Source organism: Crocodylus porosus, unplaced genomic scaffold, assembly GCF_001723895.1.
Source record: "Crocodylus porosus isolate Cpor-Errol unplaced genomic scaffold, CroPor_comp1, whole genome shotgun sequence".
NCBI classification, from domain to species: Eukaryota; Metazoa; Chordata; order Crocodylia; family Crocodylidae; genus Crocodylus; species Crocodylus porosus.
Window position 1 is genome coordinate 12,111,459 of NW_017728951.1, and position 21,546 is coordinate 12,133,004.

Consider the following 21,546-nt stretch of genomic DNA (forward strand, 5'->3'; position numbering starts at 1 on the left):
TCTGGGCCGGTGCTGCAACCTGCACCCCGCTACTGACGCCTCTGGGCTTGTTGTGCTCAGGCCTCACCCCACTGGGCCTGTCTTGCAGTTTTCCCCCCACTCCTCGCCCTCTCTGGAGCCTCTCGCCCCCTCTAGGGCCTTTGCTGCACCTCCCGTGCTTCTCGCCCCCTCTAGGGCCTTTTACCACGCTCCCCGCGGCTGGGGCTACAACCCCCACACACCAAGAGCCTCTCCAGAATTCGTCTCGCTGTGCCCACTGTGGCACTGCTCACTGTGCCCCTGCTGGGCACCAGGAACCCCCAAGCTACTGGGGAGCCCCCATGAGGCCTCCTCGCACCCCTACAGCCTCATTCAGTCCTCCGGTCTAACGATAACTGAAGCCGGAGCCAAACGGCTACAAGTCAAACACCAGAAGCCTACCAGCTTACAACACAATCATGAGCCCTGAGCTTATAAACCCAGCTCTGCTCAATGTTGGCTCTCTCCCTCCCCTCGCATCATTGCAGCCAGTCAGACCGCCACCATTGACTCTGCTGCTCAGCTCTCCCGCAGAGCTCCTGCTCCTGTGGCTGCCAGAGAGAAACTGCTCTCAGGCTCCGGCCTGGGCTGTTTATAAAAGGCCCGGCCCTGCCCCCTTCCGGTCACCTGACCTGCTGGTTGCCACAGCAACCAGCAGCTGCGCTGCCCTGCTGATTGACAGCTCTCCTTCTATCCTCTAAGGCACAGGACACCTCAGTGCCCCTGTGACAAGGCAGAAGGCCGCTTACCAAGTTTTGGCAAGCTGTCGAGTGCCGCATGGGTAGCCCCACCCCTTGGCAGGTCCCCCACCCCCTAGTCACCATCTTGTGATTACAAGTTCTTCCTCCTAACCCCTGATCTTTTCCACCAGAAGTCTCTCCCATTGCCCCCAGAAGTAATCCTTTCAGCAAGGGGTTTTGCCATCTTGGAACCAGAAAAATACCAAATTATATTCTAAAAAGCAAACATTTAATATATTCATTAATTTGATTTCAAAAAATATTTCTGTTCTGTCTTAGATGTGTTTGTGTAGTGTACATGATTGTATATAATAGCTTAAAATTCAGTCTTATTCTTGTATATTGTGAGGGGGGCAAAGAGGGGTAGGTATAGTGCTGTGGATGTGAATAGGTGCGGGTGTGGGGTGAGGGTGCATGTGGGTGTATGTGTGGATATGTGGGATGTGGTGGGTATGGGTTTTGTAGGGAGCTGTGTGTGGGGGTGGTTAGAGTGTGTGAGGCAGTGTGGGTGTGGGAGGTCTGTGTGTATGCCAGTGCAAGGGGTGTGCATGTGTATGGTGGGGTGTGCATGTGGGCCTTGCCCTATGAACACACACATACCCCTGGTACCAGAATGGGCCCCATGCTCCCATGGTCCAACGATGCAGCCAGGAGCCACGTAGAGCTGAAATAGTGCAGGCAGGAAGGCAGGGAAATGGCTGGGGGTGGGGCAGGGCTGGGCTGCTGCTTTCCTTCTGAGGGCTCCCCCTGGATCCTACTGCCCCAGGCTCCTGTCATCTTTGACAGGCAGCCAGGAACAGATAAATATTTTCTAAAATTTTTAGGGGCCCACGGGCCAGATACAATGGCCAGGTGGATCACGCCCAGTCTGCAGGCCATATTTTACCCACCCCTAGTCTAAATTCTACTTCTCTGTTCCCACTGTTTAGCATTTTCATCTATTTATAGATGGTAATCATACCATCTCCAAGCACTCAGTGAGGTGTAGGTTAGATTTATAAACAGGCTATCCATTCTCGTGATCATCTTGGTAGCCCTCTTGAACACCTTATCCCATGTCACACTGTGAATTCATCATTCACAGTGTGAATGTGTAGAGACCACAGTAGGCAGCACTTACTATATTCTTCAGGTATAAGAACCTATGACAGATTCACAGATTGGTAGGGGCTGGAAGGGACCTTACAGATTATCGGGTCCAGCCCCCTTCCCCCAGGCAGGAAGACAACTGAGGTCAAGTGACTTCAGAGAGGTGACTGTCCAGTCCCTTCCTGAAAACCCCCAGGGCAGGTGACTGCACCACCTCTGGAGGGAGTCTTCTTCATAGTCTGGACACCCCTACTGTGAAGGAGTCCCTCCCAGTATTAAGCCTGAAGCAGCCTTCCAGGAGCCTGTATCCATCCGTCCTGGTCTTCCCAGAAGTGTCCTACTGAACAGCTGGCCACTGAGCTCCCAATGTACTCCTCTGATATACTGGTAAGCCATCATCAAACCCCTCTCTTCTCTAGGCTAAAGAAGCCAGGGTCCCCCAACCCTTCCCCACATGGACCCTTCCCCACATGGACCCCAACTCTTCCCCTGCAAGCCTCTGATCACATGGGTGGTGATCACACCTCACTCCCCCATCCAAATCATTGATAAATATATTGAACAGGTCCAAGCATGGACCGCTGAGGCACACCACTGGCCACTTTGCATGAGGACAACACAGATCTGTTCATGAGAACTCCCTGGGTCCTACCCTGTAGCCAGTTTCCTGCCCACTGAACCATTGACCAGCTGAGCCCACAATCTTCCAGCTTTCCCACAAGGACATCATGGGATGCTAGATCAAAAGCCTTTTGGAAGTATAATGTCTACCTCATCTCCCATGTCCAGGTGGCAAGAGACCTGGTCGCAGAAAGAGATGAGACTGGTAAGACAAAACCTACCCGTGACAAAGCTATAGTGGCCATCATTCAGAATCTTACCTTCTGCAAGCATATCGCCCATAGATTCCTCAATGAGCCCTTTCAGGACTTTCCCTGGGATAGAGGGCAGGCTGACTGGCCTATAGTTGCCTAGGTCCTCCCTGCCCCCCTTCCACAATGTTGGCCCTCTTCCAATCCCCAGGGACCTCCCCCATGTGCCACAAATTCTGAAAGAGTTTTGCCAGGGGCTCTGCGATGACCTCAGCCAGCTCCTTCAGCACTCTTGGATGAAGTCCATCTGGTCCCGCTGACACACAAATGTCCAGCTTTTCTAGTTGGTATTGCATCCGCTCAGCACCCACAGCAGGGAAGCTGTCATTCCCAACATGCCCCCAATGAGCCCCATCTTGTTTGTCTTTCCCCCTGGTCCACTGAAATACTGAAGCAAAGTGGGCACCCTTTTCCCCCTATTCTAGAGCTAACCCTTTGCAGAGGTCTCTGCAAGGGCCGTGACATGCCAGTCTCCTGCGTGTTCAATAGAATGCCTAATTCACAGTGACAGTCCAAATAAGAACTGAAGGTCCTACCAAGTTATTAGACTCATCCAGTTCAAGTACTGGTGGATTCCCCCAAACGTGTACTTTTCCCCTTAGAATACATAAGAATTTCTTTACCAGAGCTTCCAGAAATAAAAAGGGACAAAATCCCTTGGCTCACTTCCTTATCACTTTCAAGTGAAATATTGTAAATTTGAAACATTTCAATTTTTCAGTTTTATTTTTGTTGAAATTATTGGTTGGATCTGACTGAAATTCACAAATAGTTCCAGTAATGCTGAACCATTTTTTGGCAATTAACTTAATAGCTGGAAAAGTTTTATGAAGTCCTCTAGCAGCTTTTTATATAGCCTTCCCTCCAGAGCCAGTTGTTTGCAGCTTCCAGAACTGGCTCTCATTCAGATTCTGGCTTCTTCCTGGGCTACGTTCTTTCAAGTCAAAGTGGGAGAAGTTTACTGGCATGCTGCTGATGGTGTTTGATAGTGAGCCTATACACTGATTACACTACACTCATCTTAAAGAATGATGTATCATTTGTATTTTCCCTGCATTGCAAGAGATACTGGATCTCTTCTTGATGTACTGTAATCTTTAACCAAGCCCATCCATTACAACAAACAGTTTGTTTTCTAGGACATTTGGAGCTGGTCAATCTCTAGTATTCAAAACAGGCTGTTTCATTTGTAGTACATTACAGAATGACTGCAATCTCCTGTCTAGATAATGTAGACTAGTAAATTAGAAATATTCTGGGAAACTCATTCATTTTGTTCTCATTCCACCATACACTAAAACAGCGGTTCTCAACCTTTTTTATACCAGGACTCATTTGTAAACATTGATGGCCAGTCCCAGCCCAGTGCTGCTCACTCCCAACCCACTGCCCCCTCCCTCAGCCCCCTAGTGTGTGGGGCAGGGGCTCAAGCAGCCCCTTGCAGGCTGGAACAGTGCCAGACTGCGAGGGAAAAGTCACTGTTTCCCATGTTTTTCTCTTTTAAAGAAGAATCCATTTTTAAAGTTTGTTCATAACCCTTTCATATATTCTTGTGACCCGCTTTTGGGTCGTGATCCACAGGCTGAGAAACACTGTCCTAGAATCTGGCCAGAATATCATTACTAGCTACAGAAATTCAGTTCTTCTTGCTACTTCTTGGGTATGAGCAGCATAACTGCCAGCTACACTAAATCCGCTGATGCAAAATAGTAGGATATTCTACAGGTTCTGCAGTTCAGAGAGACCTGGACAGTTTGTTACACCCTCAAGTGACAGCAAATTCATGTCCCAAGTGAATGACAGACAATAGATATTTCAATAACAGAAGCAAAGTGGAATATGCACGTTGAGCATGCAACCCAAGTATCTATAGTACTGCAAAACAAAAACCAACACACACACACGTACACATGCATGCACACACACACACACACACACACACACACACACACACGTACCGATAGTAAAGATTTTAACACCTCTACCACACAAGAGCACAAGCTATATATTTTGCTACCTGAGCACCTCTTACAATTTGTACTTGGACTAAATAAAAAGTGAGATTTACAGTTCATTTTGTTCCAAACAGTATCCAACCCTTGTTATAATTCTACATGGAACAGTCTTTCTCCTATGGATGAAATCAAGGAAGAGTATGTATTGATTTGCCTATAAAAAGAAGCTTTTGAATGCAGTGATTTACAGTGTATGTAATGTCTACATTCTGCATCTTGTCTTCAGCAGTCATATATTGGCTTCATTCCATTAACTCTGATGGAGTTACTCTAATTTAAACCAATTGAAAATCTGGCACAACCATGGAACTGCTGTATGAAAATAATGCACCTAAAATTACATGTCAGTGCCATTTGCCAGAAGACTTTTCTAGTCAACAAAATCACTGAAGAGTTAACATTTTAGGGATGGGTAGAAAGCCAAAAGGAAAATCAGATTACTAATGGAACCGTTCACCAAGAAATAGGACTGTAATCAGAAAAGTATGCAGTTAAGCCAAGTAATCAGTCTGAAAATGAAAGTAACAAAGAAAAAGACTATGTAGCACACCCTGCACAGTGGTAGTGAAAACAGGGAGCGTACACATAATGGAAGCTCATCAGCGGCAGAATGAAAGGAGTAGGAGGGTTCCTGACTGAGTAGATTTCAAGAATGCGCCAGAAATGCAAGACAATTACAAACCTGTAAGTTGGATGAGACACCTGCAAAGAGGGGAAGGGGGGAACAACCCTCGTCATATACTGTACTGTACATACTTGATGGAGGAGAAGAATGGAAGGTACTTGAAAGTGATAATGAAGGGTCAGATGAAGAAGAGGAGCATTACAAAGGAATGGTTACATGTTCAGTCTTTAGCTGGGAAACTAAGCGCGGTGCCATAACATGTTTTAACACCATGCAGTGCACCCAGGTATGTGTTTACATATACTGTACACACACACACACACACACACACACACACACACACATTTAGAGGGTCCATAGTAGGTTCACATCAAATATTTTCGCAAAGGATAAAGATCCTGTGTCAGGGTGAACATACAAAACCTGCATCAAACCAGATGAAGTCATTAGACTCTTCCTGATTAAGAAATGCAATACATATATATTTCCTGAGCCAGTCCATTGACTCATTTTTACTGAGTATGCAGAAGTTCTCCAAGATCAAGATGAACATTCCCAACATCTGAATTATTCTGTTTCCATCAGAAGTACAAGTGTCACCGTGACTATGATGCTTCACAAACACCACTGCAGTACTCTCATTCCCATTTGATATTTCTTTACCTGTTACATACTTTGCATTCACTGCAAGATCAGATTTGGCAGCCAGCTATACCGTGTATGTTAAGCTCACTGATTTAAAAAAGGTTTGATATTTTGAGGAAGCCAAAGACACTGTTAGCATCAGTCCAAGAGTTACAGTCCTATACCTGGTTGGTAATGCAGATGAGTAGAGTGTGTACTTAAGAGCATGCTACAGTTAACACTGCCCCAGTAAAGTAATAAAGTATAGTCCTCCAAACCAGGACGTTGGGTCTGACTAGTATAATAAAACGGGGCTGGAATATTTGGAAGTGCACAAAATAAAATAAAGAATGTAGTGACATATAGTTTAAGCTATTTCATGTCATAAGACAACATTGTGAACAATGGGGTGGTTTATGCAGGTGGGTATGATTTGATCCCATCCATATGTACCTTGTGAGATAAAGACTTGAATTTTGACGTCTTTTATTTATCGTATTAACACTGAACTGCCTTAGTATTTATGGTTGTGTTTCACTTGCATCTGCCAGGGAAGAGACAGTTGCTTGGCTGCTAATCTTATTATTATTTTATTCCCTCGGTAACTGTTGCTGAGGCTTGAGAGCATTGTGATTAAAATGAGATTTTAAACTAACACTGCCTCTACACAGCTACACAAAAATACATATGGAGATGCAGAAAATGCTGAAAAAAGGAAGGGAGTTGGATTTTTTTCTCCCCCAAGCAGGTATGCACAAAAGGAAATAAGTATCTACCCAGAAGTGCTTTATTATGCTTGCTAGTATAACTTCTCTGGAGTCTCAAGAGGCTATTTTTTCCAAGCTGTTTCATGAAGCCTAAGAAGAGGAGAAAAAGAAAGCAAGTGATCTCACTAAGAAAAAGTGCAGACTTGATGCCTGCTGGTGCTTTCTTTCAACCCCTCACATTGTAGCTTCTGGAAGTGCTTTTATTTTTCAAAGACAAAATGAAACAACAAATGAATGGCAGCACATTTTTTCTAACAGCATGGACTTTTGTTTTTTTGTTCAATAATGGGTCCTGGCAGTTGTTTTGCTTTATTTCTTTTTACCTCCTCTCCCTTCCCCACCCCGCTTTTCCCGACACCTCCTGCCTCTCTGTCCTTTTTCTTCCCTCAGGCTTGGGGATGACTTCTAAGAAATTAACAGTAAAGGAAAGCTGAAAGACAGCATCCCCCCTTCAGTAAACAGCAGGCTTGCTAGCATGGAGCAATTTTTGTGCTCAGCTTGTCTGCCTGCCTGAAGGGGTTTACAGGAACAGATCTTATTTGTTTAGTTTTTCAAGATGTTAAGCAGGGGAGTCAGAAAGCAGGCACCCTGTATTAGTGCACTAAAAAGCTACTGTCTGAAATGGTGCAGTGGCACACACATGACAACACAGTCAGATCTAACTGTTACAGCAGATATAAGATGCGATGCAAAGAGGTGCCGATCTAAGATGACCACGAGCATGGTCATAATAAGTCAAGACCGGTCAGTATATTTGATCAATTAAAGGAAAGTCATTCAAGATCATGGCACAGATACCAAAGCACAGGGTGATCCATGCCAGTAATCCTTTCCCTACTTGCAAATTTCTGTGAAGAGCCATATGATTGGATTGTGTCTGGGGAAGACACTGGGGTAAATGTGATTAAGTACGAAGGAGTCTGCACTAGAGATTGCTTGGGCCAGCTTTGAATGCTTAAGAGCAAACATGTTATTTCTTTATTTCTATTTAAATAAGTAAAAAGATGGCTTTAGGTGCCCTAAGACACTCTTAACAGGACAGCTAAATCTTGGCAGCAATCTGTTCAATCACACTTCAGCCAGCCACCTACAATACATCCTTTCCAGCTTCGCATCCCATGGGGAATGTAACCTCAATCCCTCTTCAGATTCCTTCTTACATCCTGCTTGTGCAGCATACTTTGGAGATTGCTCTAAAAAGGCTGGATTTGGTAAAATGGGGACCAAGTTTCTGAATTTAACCTGCCAGCAGCTCTCTCCCTCTCTATAATGAGAATAGTCTTGCTCTCCTGCCTCAGTCACTGCAGTCTGGCATGGACAAAAAAATGGTCCCTCAGGCAGGGAGAAAACAAGAGTGGGAAAGTCAGAGAAACAATGACGTGATCTCTCATTAGGAGGCCATGTGTAGACGAAATGAGAGGCGGGTGTGCATGACATTTTAAAGTGGGCCTAAATGCTTTTGCACTGCTTTGGTGTAATGCGCCTTGAAGGACTTGGAGCACAGCAAACCAAAACCCCTACAGCCATGCAGTGAAGCACTGGGCTCCGTGCAGCTCTGCAGCTCTGTAGGGCGCCCTGCCAGCAGCCTGGCAGCAGCCCAGGAAAGCTGGCTCTACCCAAGAAAAGCAGTGAGCCTGATCTCTCCCCCACTCCCCCCGGAGCCTGCCTGCCTGAGTTGTGTGGGGGCCCAGTGCTTCCCTCCATGGCTGCGGTGCCCCCTGGGACCACCCGTGCTGGGTGCCTGAGGGTGGGTGCCACCTGGGGGGGCACTGCTGCTGTGGAAGGAAGCACCCCCCTCCAGCTCCTGCTCCCTACAGCCACAGAAAATAAAACAAGGTATCCATTTTGTGGCAAAACAAAAGAATTGTGGGTGCATCTACACGTGTGCATTTACTGCACAGTAACTGAAATTTCTGCACAGTACGGGTGCACTTTTACACTGAGCAGTAAATATGGTGCTTTATGCCAATTTGAACGTAAATTTGATATCTGCATCATGCATGTATCAAATTTATGCCTGATTAGTTACTGCGCAGTAACTCATGTGTAGATGCATTACTGCGCAGTAACCCAGGGAGTCTCCCTGCTGCCTCTTCCCAGCTACTAGGGGGCCGGCCTGAGCTCCTGACTAGCTGCTTCTCCTGGCTTCAACTTGGGACTAAAGTTAGAGCTGGCAGTCATGTGGCCGGAGGCTGGAGCTCCCCCCGGTGGCCACAGGGGCACATGGTCGGCTGCTCTGACCTGGGACTAAATTTAGTCCCACGTTGCCTGCATGTGTACACATCAGCCTATTCCCATTTAAGCCAGCATAAATGCACGTGTAGACACACCCTGTAAAACTTACTTGCTCGCACACCTTCTCCTTGTAATCACAAATACAGTCTGGCAATCTCACGGTCATCAGCCAGCATTCCTCCCATCAAAATGTTTCTTAAAAAGTGGAAGATTTCCATTCAATTCCCACTTTTAGCATCAGAGAGATATGGGGATCAGTACTTAGCAGGGCCAGTTAGGAAGAAGGAAGGCAGTGACAACAGCTACAAAATTATTATATGGTCCTCTGGTCATCAGAATCACACTGATTCGAACAGCTGGTGATTACAATAAGTGGTGGCAAAGTAAAGTGAGCAAAGTAAACACCTGTGTGGAGTCCCATAAAGAAATTCTCTCCAGTTTTGGGAGTCCATTGCATTTTACTAATTTATTGCTATATACCTGTAATAAAAACTAAACAGTTCAGGTCAGCAAACTTCAGCATCTAAAATCTGCATGATGATAGGTGTTTCCACCACCTTAGCCAAGTTGTGGATTTTAAAACTATTACATGTTTTTTTGCCAAGCTTATCACCTCTCAGTGAGCATGTAGTGACTGACTAATTCGTGATGCTGTTGTGACACTTTTCCGGCTGGTATTGCGGTTCTCAAGGTCAGTGGATGCAATCTTACCTGCGCATCTAGAATTGTCTGCTAGTTAATTATTTTCGGGACTCCTAAGATTTCTATTTTAAAACATTTTTTTCTCATCTATTGTACCATTACTTTGTGCCCAGTGGAAAATTAAAATGGTACCATGCACATCAGTACATGCTTCCATTTTGTCATATTTTTCATTGCAGAGATATTATCGTGGCTTGTGTCATTCTTGTATTTTATTGCCAATGCCTTGCTTTCAGCTCTGCAGTGACAGCTGATCCTTTAGCAGTGACCACCCACTCTTCAAAAATATGAAGCAGCAACTCTTTGGGTGGAGAATCATTTTGACTTCCTCACTTTCTATGCAAATTACAGTGACAATCCTAACTTTACACAAGCAATTATGGATGGTGTCCCATGAGTATCACAGCACATGAAGAACATCCCATAATCAATGGCACTAGTTGAACCTTGAGTCATCAGTTGTCATTATTTTGTCACAATGTTTTGGTATATGCTCTTCATCTGTTTTATAATGCTTTTGTTGAGAGGTTGCATGATCCAGGTTGTGCTAGCAGGAAAAAGTATTAGTTTGCTATACAACTTTTAGTGGAAGCATGGCAGAACTGCTGAGCAACATAACAATATTCTTACTATTTTGGGTAGTTCAGGATCCCGTCCATTTGAAAATTCCACAAAAACTCAGCTCTTTTCTTTGCTCTATAGGTGACCGGCAGAATCTGAGCTCAACAAGTGCCTTGTGAATTTTTGTTCTTCCGAATAACCAGTCAGGGTCTATTTTTACTGCCTGACATGTTGCAAGCTAGAAGCATTGTAATACAGTCTTGCTTGGAAGTAAAGGTCAGATTAGGTGTCACTCAAAATAAAAGGTAAATTCCATCTGTGTTGCAAATACCATCAGTGGAATAATCTTGCAGTGTTTCAGGCAAAGTTCCTCCTTTCTGCTGAAAACCACTGAAATCCTGCTTTTCGGCATTCAACTTTTCCTGCATGATGATAGGTGTTTCTACCACTTTAGCCAACTACTGTGTTTTAAAAACCATTACATGTTGAGTTGCCAAGCTTATCACCTCTCAGTGAGAATGTAGTGACTATTTCACAATGCTGCTGTGTCTATGTGAACCAAAGTGGAAGTGTTACTGCTATTTCAGTGACTTTCCCCACTCTCATGCTTTTCCAGTCGGTATTGAGGTTCCCAAAGTCAGTGGATGCAATCTTACTTTTTAATTTAAAAATTCTTCTAAGAGTCAATTATGAGATGCCCAGCTTCACTGGCACTTCTCTTTCAGTGCCGACAGATGTGACGGTTTGTTGCACAATCACCCACTGAAAGCGCTCTACAGCTGTGCACTGGCAAAAATGCATGGCTGCAGGGCACTTTAAAAATGCCTGATCCCATGACAATGTGAACCCTTAGGTAATCTGACAGTCTGGGCTTCCAGATTACATGAGTGTTCAAATGAGGTGCTCTAAAGCAGAGAGTCTTCATTAACATCCGTCAGCACACACCTGGAGCACGGCTGGGCCGATGCAGCCCAGCTCTGCTCCAGGTGCTGTCTTCAGAATGGGAGGGGGAGAAGGGAGGGGAGTGAGTTCAGCCTGGGGGTTGCCTAGCCAGTGCTGGGGGGTGGGCAACCCCCTCCAATCCACCTGACCCCCACAACTCTAGAGCAGGCTGGAGAAACCCCAGAATGGACCGCTGTCCCCTGCCTCCCTGCCCCAATCCCATCCTGAGATAACATGGGAGACATGCAGCCTCTCTCCCTGGATCAGTTCCAAAGTGGAGCTTGATCACCCACCCTCCTGATCTAACAGCAAGCTGTGAAGTGCCATGAATCAGACCGGAGAGCTGCACATCTGGCCTTTGCACTTTTCTAGCTGCTGGTTGCTCCATTGATAGAGTTAATCTCTCAGAAAAGAGAATGTCTTTTCACTCTTTTTGCTAGCTCACACCTGGATTGATCTCACATGCTCAGTAGTGACCTGCCACTGTGTAGGAACCTGGCTTTGTAGTACATGCACACACACACACGTGCACACACATGAACACACACACATGCACACAGAGGCATGCCATGGACCCAGTCTTGATTCTAATAAGTCTTGAAAAAATGCTTATTTGCATAAATTATGTTTTAAAACTTTGATTCTAAAAAGTAACTGATTCTGTAAAGTGAGATGCTGTGAAGCAGTGGGAAAGGCTTATAGTACGATGCTTTTGGCATCTGGCTTGAAGACTTTGGTTCTACTATGCGGCTATTTTTATTAAGCAAGATTCTAATAAACAGTGATGTGATAAAGGTCTGATATGAATATGGTCTCAGAAGCCTGAAAATAAAATTGGCTGATTGACCAATAAATCTGGCTGACATACCAACTTTTTTCCCATCCCCAGTTAGGAAGGAGGTTAGCTATGTATAAATGTTCCTCTGTAAAGAGAACAGGAGAGACAGAAAATGCTTCAGGAGTCTTCTGGGCCTGTTATCTCCTGCCATATGTCTCTCCCTAAATTACTCACACCCTCTGCTGCAGTGGTTTGGTGCCCCCATAATTTCTTCAGGCACTTGTCCTCATTATAAAGATTAGTACATCAAATCAAAAAAGTGGTCCTATGCCATGCGTCTTAGGCAAATAGCATCACAGCCAAAGAACTACTTCGAATAGTGAACGAATTTTCACTTTGCAGTTTACAAAAGACCCTCCCAAAGTCCTGTAGGCTTACACTGTTCATCCAATTATGAATAAAAAGCAGACCTGCAAAAATCATGCTCTGCTTAAAATTTACCAAAAGAAAAAGGATAATAGCTGCAGAAAAGGGGGATAGGTATTTGCAGAAAATGCTTCAACCAGACAGACAAATTACATGTATGAAACGTAGAATCAGAAAGTGCCAAGTGGCTTTTGAGTAGATAGTTCAGAAAAGATATTCAGGGCAGACATATCCCCATTTCCCAAATCAAAAAAGTGAAATGTCTGACCCTAAGTGCTGGCACCTGTCAAGCATTTTAATCTACAGATCATATTTGTACATGGAGCATACAATCAGGGGAAGTACTGTACCTTGCTTATTAAAATGCCCTGAAACTTTGAGGGTGAGTTCCCATGTAAACTACACAAAGATATTGTGAGCAAAGTTATGTTTTGAAGAGGGACTACAAAAGAATCTTATTAGAAAGGAGGCACAAGTAGATCAAGTATTTTCATTTACATTCTAGTCAGATTTATTCAGTTCTTAATTCAAAAGCGCTTTTAGGTGTTTTGTTGGGTATTGTTCACTTGTCTGTTTACTGCCAGTTCTGCAGAGAGGACCCGGGCTCTAGCTTCATGCTTATTGTGTCATCGTTAGTAAAAGATCCTGTGATCAGAACCAGGACGGTGATAAAGCGAGGAAGGAAGCAAGAAAAAATCCAGGTCTCAAACTGCATAACTAACTGCAATAAGAATTTCTTTCTTGCCATTAGAACAGTCAGATTTTGAATATGCTTGATGACAGCTATAAATTAGGCCTTAATTGAACCAAGTAAATCGTTTTTACATTTGTTCTGCACTAAATCAGAATCTGTAATTCTGCCTTGCTCAACCAAGCAGTGCTAGAGCAGACTGACGGAGACCTCTTGCTACAGTTCCAAGGGCAAGAGCTGGCATCGCATTCTGGGATGGTGCCAAAGGCTACCTCCAGTTGCAAACCGGTACCTGATCATTTGGACTGGGGATTCAAAGATGATCAGATGCAATGCCAGCTGCATCGTACCCTGGGGTGCTGTCGTGCACAGAAACTAGTATGCTTTAGCCATATGCTAGCCTAGGCTCATGTAAACATCAGACTTTGCATAATCTGAGAGCTTTCTCACTCACACGTGAATTTTATGTTTTCCCCTATGCTCAGAGCATTCATGTCTGCAGTCAGAATGACTTTTGCTTTTACTCACAAGCAAATAGAGCAATTCCAGGTCTCCATGAGAGAGCACACACGACTGTCCTAAAGCAAATCTGTGCTGGGCTGAAAAGGAAGAGGCTGCCAGCCTGTGCAGTACACAGACAATAGAGAAAAAGCATAACCTCTGTGCAGTTAAATATTTCTCAAAGTGAATGAAGCCTTGTCATCCTCCCCAAGTGTACACTAGTACAGGGTAACTGCTTACTGCTAGTAAGAATTTGTGTTTATCCAGTCCCAATTAAAATTAAATTATATGTTCCAGAAACTCAGAGGATGGAGTGAACACAGAAATTTCAAGACAATAGTTCATAGAGAGAAGCATGGGAATAGAAAAAGGGAGTCCAGAATAATAATTAACCAGGAATCTGAGTCATCTATACATTTTCTGGAACTGTGTTATTCTCTTTGTGAGCAGTAATTTGTGAGCAGTTATAAACAAAGGACCAGCAAGACACAGACAGAGAGATTCAGTTGTTGGGTAGGAAAATAATTCGCTTTGCATGGTTCACACATGGAAATGATGCTGTTAGGAGGGAGCAAGGTTTCCATTATCCCCTAAGAGGTAATATGCAATGTGCTGTAACTAATTAAGTTTAGCATGTCAGCTCATGGGCCATTCCCATAAGGGGACATGGTATATTTAAAGATCTAACCTAAATATGGTTTCTGAATCTCTGCTTTATGTAGCCTGTTAGAACATTAAAAGCTTAAATGTGTCGAAGAAAAGCAAAAGTGATGCCTGGACTGTAATTAATTTATTTTCCGACAACTTACTGTCTGACACTGTCAAATAGAATATTAGTTTTCCCAAAGGGCACAAACAAAACCTGGCGTAGATTGGCGTCTTTTTGTTATGATTTTTTGGGGCTAGTCAGGGAAATCTAACTGAGGGAAAGCTACTGCCTGTGTTACATAAGAGGCCAGACAAAATGATAGCCCAACTCTACCCACCCTAAAATCTACCCACCATCTCACACTGAGGAGCATTACAGTATAGATTTCACTCCTGGGTGGTTTTGGCACAGAAGAAAAAACAACCCAAAAAAGTGACACAACATTTCAACCTCATTTCAAGAGCATGAGCAGAATCAGAGTCTCTCTTCTATATGACCTCTCTCCACCTGTACCATTAACAGGAAAGATCATAAGAATTGCTCTACTGGATCAAACTAATAGCTCATCTAGCCCAGTCTCTTGTCTCCAACCGTGGAAAAAATACCAATTCAACAGCATGAACCTCAAGTAAGGTCTACCTCATAGCATCTGCTTCTTTATTTGTGCTTTCCATGACGCATGATTATTGTTAGGAATGGCAGCACATACTCAATTTGTCTAGGACTGAGCTGAAATAAAGGCTTCAGAGCAAAATCAGCAATCCTGTGTCACAAACCTGGGCACTAAATATATTCAGACATAACTATCTGGTGCATTGTTATACAATAAAAGTATTGACATATGCATATAATTATACAGATACAGAATAATCACGGCAAGCTTTTGTATCTAGAGATGTTTTCTTCCTGAGGCCGTCCTTGTGATAGCCTGTCTTGAAGCCTGTCAGCATCTGCTGCAGACACTGCTGGCTTTTTGTTAAAGCTCAGCGGGTAAGATGACAATGGTGGGATCTACACGGGATGAATGTCCTAAGGAAGAGGCACAGAGAACAAAGCTGTTTCAGGGTTGGAAAAATACATCATTCACATTCTTGGAATAGTTTTGAGTAATCTCCTCTGCGGTCTCAAAAGTAGAAAGAAATAATTGTGGACAACAAAATAACTAAATAAAACACAGGCCTGCAGACACAAAATACTCAGGCGGTCCCATCATAGTGATTACAAAAAATGAATACACTTTGGCAAAAGGTTCCTCAACAAGTATCAGTTTGAAAGTCACCTCAGAATTTGATTGTCCATGTTTGCTTCAGTGATCTGGGGAAAATATGGGACTAAGGATAGAGAATAACTATTTAGGACAGTCATCAGATCTTTTAGAGAGGAGTGATGCATTAAGATTGCTATTAATCTTAACAATTACAAGTGATTTTAAACCAAGGTACCACAGCACCCAGGGATGCCTTGAGATTCTTCCAAGGGTGCTGTGGGGTACAACACAATGGCACTGTCAGGTGTACAATGTGATTCACAAGATAAACCTAGAGATTTCAAATAGGAATCCATAGTGTTGCGGGCTGAGTTCTTTGCAATACATCAATTGCTTTATTACTTTTCTGTAGTCAAAAAGTGAATGAAAAAATGAGCTGACCTCTTCCAAAGGGTGCCTCAATTGAGTATTTCAAGAAGTGCCTCGAGTTTAAAACTGTTGGGAACCACTGCCTTGAGGAGTCAAAACTCTGCATGGAATAGGTCTTCACTTCTATTAATGAAGAAGTGTCTACTGTTCAAAACCATATATCTGACAACAATCTGAACAATATTATGCAGCAAGTAAAATGTTATTGCTTAAATTTACATTTAGTGTAATCTTGTGCAAGAGAAAATGCCCAAAAGGCTGAGCCCAAAGCTGTTATAATGGAGATCTGATCAGTATGTTGTGCTCATTTCTTCTAACTTAATTTTTGTCACTGCCATTTCATTATGTCTTTATGACCCTGATAACTGCTAAAACAAGGCCTGATGAGAACAATCAGGAGGCATTAATCACATGGTCTATTATTTGGCCAGGTAAATCCTTACCAAATTACAGATGATTTTTCATACCTAGAAATGAAGACTTGACGGCTTGCTAGATTCTTGTAAATAGGATACAGCATATGTTTATATTGCTAGGGGAGATGGGAGAGGCTGTGACACTAGAAAACACAATAATAATGGGTGACTTCAAATATCCACAAATAGACTGAGTCAGTCTAACATCAGGCCGGGATGCAGACACCAAATTTCTTGAAGTTATAAAGGATTGCTTCCTGGAGCAGTTCACACCCTGGCACCCACAAGAGGAAAAGCCATTTTCAACCTAGTCCTAAGTAGTGCACAGGATTTGATGCAAAGGGTAAGTGTTACTGAGCCACTCTGCAATGGTGACTACAATAAAGTTCAGTTTGACATCCGTGTATGAAGGGAGACAAGAAGAAAATCTATCGGAGCAGCCTTTAACTTTAAAAAGGGAGACTACACCAAAATAAGGAAGCTAGTTAGCCATATGTTAAAAGGGGCCTCCCCGAAGATGAAGAACATGCAAGCATGGGAACTGCTTAAGAACATCATATTAGAGGCATAGAGCAAACACATACCACTAATCAAAAAAACAAAAAACAAAAGGAAAGCGTACCAAAAGAAAACCAGCATGGTTTGATGGCAGAGTTGCAGAGGCACTAAGCAGAAAAAAGGCTTTGTTCAACAAGTGGAAGTTACACACTTATGAAGAAAATAAAAAACGAGTATAAACCCTGGCAAAACAAATCTAAAACTGTAAAAGGACTAGCTAAGAAAGAATTTGCAGAGAAAGTTGCTAGAGACACAAAAGGTAACAATGCAAATTTCTTTAAGTATAGTAGAAGCTGAAGACCTGCCAGGGACTCAGTTGGGCCTTTGGAGGATCAGGGTGTGAAAGGGGCTGCAAAAGGATGATAGCGGCATTACTGAGAAGCTAAATGCATTTTTTGCATCTGTCTTCATTGTGGAACATGTTACGAAGATTCCCTCACCAAATCCACTCGTCTCTAGGAACAGGTCAGTGGAGCATACCCAAAATGAGGTTTCAATAGACGAGGTTGTACAAGCAATTGGTAAACTAAACAGTAGCAAATCACCAGGACCTTATGGCATTCACCCTGGGGTCCTGAAGGATCTCAGATCAGATATTGTCGAGCTCTTAACTGTAGTATAAAACCTATCACTAAAAAACAGCCATGGTATCAGGGGACTGGAGGGTTGCCAACGTGACTCCAATATTTTAAAAAGGCTCTAGAGGGCATGCAGAAAACTACAGGCCAGTGAACCTACCTTCTGTTCCTGGAAAATAGGTAGAAACAATAATAATAAAAAAGAATTGTTCAACACATGGTTGAACATTACTTGCTAGGGAGGAATCAATATGGCTTTATCAAAGGGAAATAGTGCCTCATCAACCTACTGGAATTCTTTAATGGTGTTGATAAGCAAATGGATTGGGGCGATCCAGTTGACTTAATATAGATGTACTTCCAAGAAGTCTTTGACAAGGTCCCCCATCGAAGGCTCTTAATTAAATTAAGTAGTCATGGGATTACAGAGAATGCCCACTTGTAGATTAGAAACTGGCTTAAAGACAGAAAGCAAAGAGTGATTATAAATGGGCAATTTTCAGGACAGAAAAAACTAAACAGTGGGTTCACCGAGGGGTCTGTGTTGGGACCAGTGCTGAAGAAAGATGGAGAAGAAAGAAGCAGAGAAAAATATGAAAATATCATGTAACAGACAGCGTTCCCTCTAAGCTGCGTGGCATGTGCAGCTGCGCAGGTGTGCCTAGCAGCATGGCATGCATGCACCTGTGTACACCATGCTGCTGAAAGGGAACAGAAGTCAGAAAAAAAATGAAGGGAAAATAGACACCAAAGGGATGCAATTAAAAAAAGAAAGCAAAACATACAATAGGAAAGGAAACAATAAATAGAAGGAAAGATGTTATTTCTAAATAAAGAAGTAAAGGAAAGCTAGATTAGTAAAGAAACTGAAATTGATAAATCTGGGAGAGAGAAACAACTCTGTCCCCTTTTTTGAGGGGAGAACAATACAATATCACAGTCATTTAGAAACTTCTAAATATTTTGTAGTGTCTAATTTCAGCAGATTTATTAGCTGTTCATGGACGTTCTGAAAGTGACGCTGCATTCATACTGTCACATACAGAAGATCAATTTCAAGCCTGTTGGAGCTGGGTGAATAACAAGTTTTTTAGTTTAGTGACTGGACCAACATTTTACAAAAATTAATTTCAAGTAAACCTGAAATGAAAATCTGGTTGGCTTCTCTGTTTCACAGCGGAGTGGGGATACAAAAACATTTAATATAAAGCTATTTTTTTTTTACCCAGAATGGAACATTTTCTTTTAGAAAGCATTATTTTCAAATAAAAATATTTGAATATTCCATATGTTTCATTATCACTAAAAATAATTCATTGAATGCATACATAGTTTCTGTCTGTCCCAAAATTGCATTGTGGGAAAATTTCCTATTCCTCAACCTAAAATTCACCAGGTTCTACTGCAGTTCTGATTTGTTTAAGTGCTACAAAATTCTTTTCAGGTTGAAGAAGGAATAATTTAGAAAGGCTAGGCTACAGATCAGAAACACATCATGCGGCTCAGTCAAATATTCAATATCTAATGGACTAGCCACAGCTTCCAGTGGGGAAGAGTCTGGCAGGGGCTGCCCCACCCCAGCAGACCCAAATGCGGTCTGCAGCTAGGTTTCCCACCCCCACTCCCTTACTGTCAGCCAGCCCATACTGCTCCAGCTAGGGAGCAGAGGATCAGGGTCAACCCTGCTCTCTGGAGTAGACAGCACAACCCAGCCCAGGGCTGCAAAGAATCCTGGGATGCTGGCGGACTGTGATTTAACTTGAACCAGGAAAGGGTCAGTGACAGAAGTTTTATAAACTGGTTTGACCTAAATCAGTTAAGTCTGATACTACATTTAACCAGGTTTATTTTAAACCAGTTTCAGCCATTTTGAAACTGATTTATGTGCACTGAACTTCTATTTACAGGTTTAAATCAGCCTGTATGGGGCCCTGCCCCCACTCCAATCCCACGTGCCCCAGACCCCAAGAAGCTGCCTCCACCATCAGCAGCAGTGGTGGCAATGGGGGTGGGGAGGGGCAGATAGCAACTGGCTGGACATGAAGCTGATGGCAGCAGTGTGGAGTCACTGTGGCCACTCTGCCCAGCTCTGCTGGGACCCCCAAAACAGGGGTGGTCACCCCGATTCGCCCCCCCCAGGGATGGCCCTGCTTCTGTCCCTAGCCCAGGTGTCTTGGCTCCTAGCCACACCCCTGCTAACCAGGTCTCTAGTGGCAAATCAGAGCTGTGCAGGCATGAAACAATTACACCTTAACTGGTCATAGAAACAGTCTAACTTTAACACTGCTTAACATTCCGCAGATTGATTTTGGTCTAACCCTTTGGTATGTAGGGCTCATGTTCCGGCTCCTTTCCCCTTTCTTCATGTGTTCAGAGAAGAAAGTTCAGGGCAGTTGCAGCCACCTATGTTAATATAAAAACTGAGAAATTCTTATACTCAAAGGAAACTGGGGACAGATTTCAGCATATCAAGTATGAGAAGCTATAATCTCTTAGCCAAGTTAAGTATCTTAACTGAATGATCAGACGTGCTTCAAAATGCCTTCTTTTTAAAAAACAATATCACTTGTAGACAGGTGATATCAACACTAATCTCCTTGCTTTTGAAGCTGTTGAAATGATCCATGATAGATCCTTGTAAATATCACCGCTTTATTTTTGTGGCTTGCACAACAATTCTGATAACTGAGTAAAGATGAAAGTCTTTTGGCGGTAAATAAACAAAAGACATTTCATATATTAAATTCTAATTTTATCAGCTACCTAGTTTGTTGTTTTTCCCTGAGCAGAATGCATATGTATTTGTATGACTCACTGGTAAGACTGTGTTCTGCAAATACACAGAAAGGCTGTTACCCATTTCCTCACTGTGCTAATGTTTCTCGCCGTGCTGACTGGAAACATCTCTGAAATGGTCCAATGATCTGGGAGCTAGCTTGAGATTCAAGAGACATGGTCCATCTTCAGACACTCCCCATGTGACTGTAAGCAAGTCAGGTCTATACTGTACTTATTAAATGGGGACTGTCTTCTCAGCTGAAGTTAAGATAAATTACATTAATGAATGTGTCATGATCAGATTTTATGGTAATAGAGGTTAGATAAGTAAATAATTTAACTAGTGCAATAAGAAGGTGAAAGCAAGGCTTGTTAAGCCCATAAAGCACAGATGGGGAACGTCTGGCCTGCAGAATCCAGCTGACCAGGGACTCCATTTCCCAGGCATCCCTGTCCACATGGCTTGTGCTGGTCTCCATGGAGTCCCCAGCCTCAGCCGCGCCAGCAGCACGTGTGGCAGAGCAGCACAGGGGGCTGCTTTGGAGCTGCTGGGAATGTGGGATGGGGGCAGCTTGCTTCAGAGATAGGGCAGAGCTGCATGCTCTAGGCAGGGGCACACATGCAGGGGATCGTGGCTCTGTCCCAGCTCCAGACAAGCTGTGAAGGCTGCAAGGAGCTGGGGCAGAGCTTTGATCCCTTGCATGAATGCCCCTGCCCAGAGCGTGCAGCTCTGCCCTCGCTCTGGAGCAGGGGCAGGCAATTATGTTGGGCAGAGGGCCACTTACTGAGTTTTGGCAAGCCATCAAGGGCCACATGACAGGCATCTGGGGGCAGATAAATATTAATTCTCTAAATTTCTCAGGGGCCCTGCAGACCAGATATAATGGCCTGGTGGGCAACATCCAGCCTATGGGCTGCATTTTGTGTGCAGAGTGTCTTGCAATGGTATGTGTGCAAACAATGCACAGGATACACCCAGAGTTTTCACACTGGAAACCACAGTGTTAGAAACAGTCTGACCTGTTGTGGTCTTCCTCAGTTCTTTGCAAAAAATAAGTGATAATTAAGAGCTGGCATTTTTTGAAGGGTGCATTAAGTCTAAAAGAATTGAGAATCATGGCTGTAGCAACAAGGTAATTAGCCTACATAGTGACAGCAGTGAAGTTTTTGCCCATAACTTCTGCTTCATTTTTAGAACAAAAAAGAGGAGCTATCAGAGAGTTTCTTTTTATGCAACTCAACTACAGGTTTCCCTCAGTTTATGCATGTTCTTTATATGCCAATTCACTCTTATGAGATGAGCATATTTAGACCCATTATATGAGAGGTAAATTCGCTCTTATGC